We start from the raw sequence: 7,363 nt of genomic DNA, 5'->3' as shown, positions 1-7,363 counted from the left end.
TCATTTCAACTTATTTTCGTGGCTATATCCAATAAGGTTCAAGCACGCTGCCCTGGAGACACATCTCATGCTATCTGGGCAGGACAGTGTGTTAGTGGTTAGTTGTTAGTTGTTAGTGAGAGAGAAGTCGGTGTAGTGGTCTAACACCTACCCACTGAGTCGTTAAAACCCGCTCAGGGTGGGAGCCGGTACCGGGCTGCGATCCCAGGACCTACCAGCCTTATGTCCAATGGTTCCACCAGGACACTACTGACACTGGTTGCCTTTCTCTTTATGTCCGTCTCACTATGTCCGTTTACCATTACTCTTATTTGAGTCATTACGCCAAGGTCTTTCTTGTATTAGGGGAATGTCTTCGCATTAAGCCCTTCATTAGCTTTAAGACAGACTTGTAACTCAGAAGGATATTTTGGCATGTATTGTTCTCCGCAGAATCTATCGGTTGTTTTATGCTTCCGTTAATTGCAAAACTGTTGTCGCACGACTGTGCCACTACAATAGAACATCCAGCAACGGGACGGACTCGATTCAATTCGCCATGTAAAGTGTCAACGAAGGATTTACGCTAAGCATTCTTTGCCAAGTTAAGTGGCTTGCGTGAAGTACTGATTTTGAAACAATATTAATAACGTAGATGGCAGTCTAGGGACAGTATATTTACAGAAAATTGGCTTATGTAAAAAAAAACGGCCTCGGTGGTGTCGTGGTTAAGCCATCGAACATAATGCTGGTAGGTAAGTGGGTTCGCAGCCCGGCACCGGCTCCCACTCAGAGCGAGTAAAGTTTGTTTTATTTAACGACGCCACTAGAGCACATTTTTTATCTTATCATCGGCTATTGGACGTCAAACATATGGTCATTCTGACACTGTTTTTAAGAGGATACCCTCTGTCGCCACATAGGCTACTCTTTTACCACAGGCAGCAATGGATCTTTTATTTTCGCTTCACACAGGCAGGATAGCACAAACCATGGCCTTTGTTGAACCAGTTATGGATCACTGGTCGGTGCAAGTGGTTTACACCTAACCACTGAGCCTTGCGGAGCACTCACTCAGGGTTTGGAGTCGGTATCTGGATTAAAAATCCCATGCCTCGACTGGGATTCGAACCCAGTACCTACCAGCCTGTAGACCGATGGCCTAACCACGACGCCACCGAGGCCGGTTCAACCGCGGATAACGCAGATGGCAGTCTAGGGACAGTATATTTACAGGAAATGTAAGCTTATGTAAGAAACCGGCCTCGGTGGTGTCGTGGTTAAGCCATTGGACATAAGGCTGGTAGGTAAGTGGGTTCGCAGCCCGGTACCGGCTCCCACCCAGAGCGAGTTCCAACGATTCAATGGGTAGGTGTAAGACCATTACACTCTCTTCTGTTTCACTAACCACTAACCCCCTGTCCTGGACAGACATCCCCGATACATGAAGTGTGTGCCCAGGACAGCGTGCTTGAACCTTAATTGGATATAAGCACGAAAATAAGTTGGAATAGAATGGAATATGTAAATGCTATCCTTGTGATGGTGAAGCGGCGGGGACGAGTGGTGGATCCTGTCCTGGTCGGAGGAGCCGGCGAAAGTCGACACCTGCGCCCATGACAGGCGTGCGCTACAACAGCTTGCTCTGGACGTGCACTCAAAACACTCTAACCTGACCTGACCTGACCTGGGTAGGGGGGTGAGTATGGCTGTGGCTGGGGAGGGGATAAAAACGCAGAAGAATTAAAGAAAGAAAGAAATGTTTTATTTAACGACGCACTCAACACATTTTATTTACGGTTATATGGCGTAAGACATATGGTTAAGGACCACACAGATTTTTGAGAGGAAACCCGCTGTCGCCACATAGGCTACTCTTTTACGACAGGCAGCAAGGGATCTTTTATTTGCGCTTCCCACAGGCAGGATAGCACAAACCATGGCCTTCGTTGAACCAGTTATGGATCACTGGTCGGTGCAAGTGGTTTACACTTACCCACTGAGCCTTGCGGAGCACTCACTCAGGGTTTGGAGTCGGTATCTGGATTAAAAATCCCATGCCTCGACTGGGATCCGAACCCAGTACCTACCAACCTGTTGACCGATGGCCTAACCACGACACCACCGAGGCCGGTCAAGAATTAAAGAGAACGGTTTCGATGAAAACATCCATCCCAAACTGCTAATATAGCCTATACGGAATCATTTTCGAAGAAATAAAAGAAAACATTGTATAAATGCCTCAACCCTTACATAATAAATTATTTGTAAAACAAAATAAAAATAAATAAAATAAAATAAAATAAAATAAAATAAAAGCAATCAATACCAAATCTACTATACAACCTGCATGTAATTTCTGTCAGTTGATCGTAGAGAATTAGACGGAAATTATTTTCCCTTGATTTGGAAGTAGCTCTTTGGTATGGTTAATGCTGCACATGCAGTTTGTAGCATGTGTCATTCAGGCGCGAAGCCTGTGGCCGGGACCCCCCCCCCCCCCCCCCCCCCCCCCCCCGAAAATTTTGAAATATTGACCCCTTCTAGGGCTATTCTGAGGTGTTTTCTGCTGGCTAGCCGAGCTGCTTTCTGACCACATTTTTTGGGAAAACAATTACATTAAAAATCGAGATATGAAAAAAATATTCGCCTTGATCGGGGGGGGGGGGGGGGTGGGTGGGTGGGGGGGGTTCGACCCCCAACCCCCCCCCCCCCCCCCCCCCCCTGCGCACGCGCCTGGTGTGTTATTATGTTACTTAATGTATACTCGGTCAGTCGGTACGACCTAGTGTGTTTACAATAAATGAGTTGATATTTATTGGTGTTTTATGTTTTCTATGGGAGAGCTCTGGAGTTAAGGGAAATTATATTATTCGTGGTTGGTTACCCATTTGTTAGAGATACCCCCACCCCTGCATAAGAAATTATTCTAGTTTTAACTAAAGAAGAACCACAAGATAAAACCAAATACAAAAAAGTGTGTTTTGTTTAACGACACCATTGGAGCACATTGATTTATTTTTTATCACCCGCTAAGTGAATGTCAAACATCTGGTAATTTTAACAATATAGACTTAGCAAGGAAACCCGCTATATTTTTACAGTAGTAGCAAGGGATCTTTTATATGTACCATCCCAACGACAGGAAAACAGATACCACGGCCTTTGTTGTAGCAGTCGTGGTGCACTGGATGAAAAGAGTTCCGAACGTTCCAGCATGCATGCTAATATTATCACTAACCCTAACCCTAACCCTAACCCTAAGCCTAAGCCTTGATGCGCGATCAGTCTAGGATCGATCCCTGTCGATGTGCCCATTGGGCTATTTTTCGTTACAGCCAGTACACCACAACTGGTGTATCAAAGGCCGTGGTATGTGCTATCCTGTCTGTGGGATGGTGCTTATAAAACTTTCTTTGCTACTAATGGAAAAATGTAGCGGGTTTCCTCTTTAAGGTTATATATCAAAATTATATGTGAAAATTACAACAATGTTTGACGTCAATGTGCTCTAGTGGTGTCGTTGAATAAAACAAACGTTTAATAATTTACGAAAAGGCAGCCAAAAGCACAGAAATATGAACTATCCTAAAAAATGAATTTACTGGCCATCAGTGTGCCCAGGACAGGCATGCGCTACAACAGCGTGTTCTGAATGTGCACGTTAAACACTGACCTGACCTAAGCGAAAAGAGTAGCCCATGAAGTGGCGACAGCGGGTTTCTCCTCTATATATGTGTGGTCCTTAACCATATGTCCGACGCCATATAACCTGTGACGGGACATGCTCTTATTTCTTTTCGCCTGTGGCGATATTAATTGTTTTAGAGGGCCGTGTGCAGTTCCAATATGCCCTTTGTTACGTGATACCTCTGTGCGACGCTTGTCGAGCTCTTTTTCTAATACACACCCAGATCAGGTGCGGAGGCCATGTGGCGAGTAGTTACGTAATACCTCCGCTAGTTCGGTACGATCGGGGTATATTTGGGCGATTAGGCGTCAGAAAGTCTGGCCATCTAAGGAAAATTCCCGTCCTGGTCGCTGTGGAAATATCACTTGTAGGTATTCGGGACCGCGATGTACCCCCAGGCGATATTCGGTTTTATGATAAATAGCTAGGGTTTTAGAGATATCAGGGAGAAACATATTGGAAGGCTTCCAGGGAGCGCGTCCGTTTGGACTTGGTAATTATATAGTTTCAGCTCTGTGTATAACCTTGATGTGATTGATGTGACTTTAAATATTTTAATACTGTATTATACCAATATTATTTAGACAGGTGCTGCCGGTAATCTGACGCAGTAAACTGTAGGCTCACTGATCTAAATAATTATTAAAGCTTAGCCAGTCATCCTAGAGGACCTAGGTAAACTGTAGGTTATTGTCTTTATTGTGATAGGTACCAGTATTAAGTCTGTATTACAAGGTTACTGAACGAGTAGTAAGGGTTAATTAAAAATTAACCAGTTAGGAATAGAGTTGTAATTCCTTTATTAATTAAGTTCCCCTGGCAGCGTTTCTCAATTATCACACGTTACTAAACGAGTAGTAAGGGTTAATTAAAAATTAACCAGTTAGGAATAGAGTTGTAATTCCTTTATTAATTAAGTTCCCCTGGAAGCGTTTCTCAATTATCACACGTGTGGGTGTTGTGTCACGGTGAAGTGATTAGCATATTGTGTAAACTAGACACCTAGAGATTAACTAATTAAGTGATCAGTTCTGGGTTGTTATCATTTGTGGTTGTTAATTAACTACTGCGGCAGTACATTTGTCAGCGTAGGTTAATACAGATTCCAAAGTGTATTGTGTTTTTGTTGTGTTTTCTAGTGAACTAAACGTGCTATATTACATATACTTTATATAAGATCGTATCTCTGATCATACCTAGAGACGAGCCACTAGGGTATAACCGCCCGTTACAGAGAGATCTAATAGATATACAGTTAGGAGAGATATTTTGATAATCGTGTTTCATTCAGTTACGGGTATTATAGGATCCCCGTGACATAACCGTAAATAAAATGTGTTGAGTGCGTCGTTAAATAAAACATTTCCTTCCATCCTTCATTCCTTCCTTATTAAATCAATTAAAAAGGGAAATATCCCCACCACAACTAATAAATTATATGGTATCATTTGCTAAAACAAAGAAATAATAATAGAAGAAGAAACAACCGGAAAAGGTTGTTTTGTTTAACGACACCACTAGAGCACATTGATTAACTAAGCATCGGCTATTGGATGTCAAACATTTGACTCGTAGTCATCGGAGCAAGGGCGATACGTAGCCTAGTGGCAAAGCGCTCGCTTGATGCGCGGTCGGTTTGGGATCGATCCCCGTCGGTGGGCCCATTGGGCTATTTCTCGCTCCAGCTAGTGCACCACCCCTGGTACATCAAAGGCCGTGGTATGTACTAATCTGTCTGCGGAATGGTGCATATAAAAGAACCCTTGCTGCTAATCGAAAAGAGTATCCCATGAAGTGGCGACAGCAGGTTTCCTCTGTCATTATCTGTGTGGTCCTTAACTATATGTTTGATAACGCCATATAACCGTACATAAAATGTGTTGAGTACTTCGTTAAATAAAACATTTCTTTCTTCTTCTTATTTTTTTTTTTTTTTTTTTTTTCTTTCATCCGAGCAAACCCACTACATTGTTAGTAGAATCTGATCTTTTGTATACTCTTTCTCACAGACAGGAAAGCACATACCACTGCCTTTAACCAGTTGTGACCGGCCTCGGTGGCGTCGTGGTAGGCCATCGGTATACAGGCTGGTAGGTACTGGGTTCGGATCCCAGTCGAGACATGGGATTTTTAATCCAGATACCGACTTCAAACCCGGAGTGAGTGCTCCGCAAGGCTCAATGGGTAGGTGTAAACCACTTGCACCGACCAGTGATCCATTACTGGTTTAACAAAGGCCATGGTTTGTGCTGTCCTGCCTGTGGGAAGCGCAAATAAAAGATCCCTTGCTGCTAATCGGAAGAGTAGCCCATGTAGTGGCGACAGCGGGTTTCCTCTCAAAATCTGTGTGGTCCTTTACCATATGTCTGACGCCATATAACCGTAAATAAAATGTGTTGAGTGCGTCGTTAAATAAAACATTTCTTTCTTTCTTTCTTTAACCAGTTGTGGTGCACTGGTTGGAACGAGAAAAAAAATAGGCAACGAACAGAAAAATTAAAGAATCAAAACACATAAAAAAAAAAAGAAGAAGATGGATCTCCGTTCGAAAAGTCAAATTCTCATATATGCATTATCATATCCAGCATACATGGTCATTTGTTTCAAATACCCCCAACACAAAAATAATTTTGTAAAAATTGTAATATGTAATTATTTTTACATATTACAATTTCTGCCAGTAAAAAGAAAAAACAACAGAAATGAAAAACAAAAATGGAAACTACCAACATATTTAAAAGATTCTTTTGATGGAAAGAACCTCCATCTGAAATCGTCTAACATTCAGGCATTTTCTGGAACAAGTCATGATATAAAACAATTCATTCATTCATTCATTACATTATTTTTGCATTTACCATAGTTTGACACCCAATAGCCGATGTAATTTTCGTGCTGGAGTGTCGTTAAACATTCATTCATTCATTCATTCATTGAGTCTTTAAAACTCGCTCTGGGTAGAAGCCGGTACCGGGCTGCGAACCCAGTGCCTACCAGCATTATGTCCGATGGCTGAGACAGTGGGTTAGTGGTAAGTTGTTAGTGGCAGATAAGTCGGTGTAGTGGACTTACACCTATATCCATTGAGAGCCGTCAAAAACCTCGCTCTGGTTAGGAGCCGGTACCAGGCTGCGAACCCAGTACCTACCAGCATTATGTCCGATGGCTGAGACAGTGGGTTAGTGGCAAGTTGTTAGTGGAAGAGAAGTCGGTGTAGCGGACTTACACCTATATCCATTGAGAGCCGTCAAAAACCTCGCTCTGGTTAGGAGCCGGTACCGGGCTGCGAACCCAGTGCCTACCAGCATTATGTCCGATGGCTGTGACAGTGGGTTAGTGGCAAGTTGTTAGTGGAATAGATGTCGGTGGAGTAGCCTTATCCACACCAATGAAAGCCGTCAAAAAGCTCGCTGTGGGTGGGAGCCAGTATTGGGATATAATAATATAGAACAATAGAACACCTTCCTGATTAACATGTTTGATTCCTCCGTGGGCGTTACCAGTAGCTGCGCCCATTCGTTTGATTGCTCCGTTCGTACTCCTTGTGCCATATTGATTCGCTGAACACGGAGATTCAGATCGTTTTTACACCACGCTTTACGGTTTCGCGTTACGTTTTTCACAACGCTATGACAAACTGACGGGTAATTCCTGTGTCATTTTTGAAAGCGAACTCGGAGTAAAGGCCAGGCG

At 43.1% G+C, this 7,363-nt stretch overlaps 1 long non-coding RNA gene across 1 annotated transcript in view; it reads left to right on the top strand.

Moving 5' to 3' along the window:
* Nucleotides 1-7,207: 7,207 nt before the first annotated feature.
* Nucleotides 7,208-7,363, top strand: part of LOC121390735 — a 74,960-nt gene continuing 74,804 nt past the window's right edge. Inside the window, exon 1 of the long non-coding RNA XR_005960252.1 lies at nt 7,208-7,363. This exon is cut by the window's right edge and continues 204 nt beyond it. This is a non-coding gene — a long non-coding RNA (uncharacterized LOC121390735).

This window comes from Gigantopelta aegis, chromosome 15, assembly GCF_016097555.1.
Source record: "Gigantopelta aegis isolate Gae_Host chromosome 15, Gae_host_genome, whole genome shotgun sequence".
NCBI classification, from domain to species: Eukaryota; Metazoa; Mollusca; class Gastropoda; order Neomphalida; family Peltospiridae; genus Gigantopelta; species Gigantopelta aegis.
Note: the sequence above shows the minus strand (reverse complement) of the source record. Positions and strands in the feature narration are given on the sequence as shown.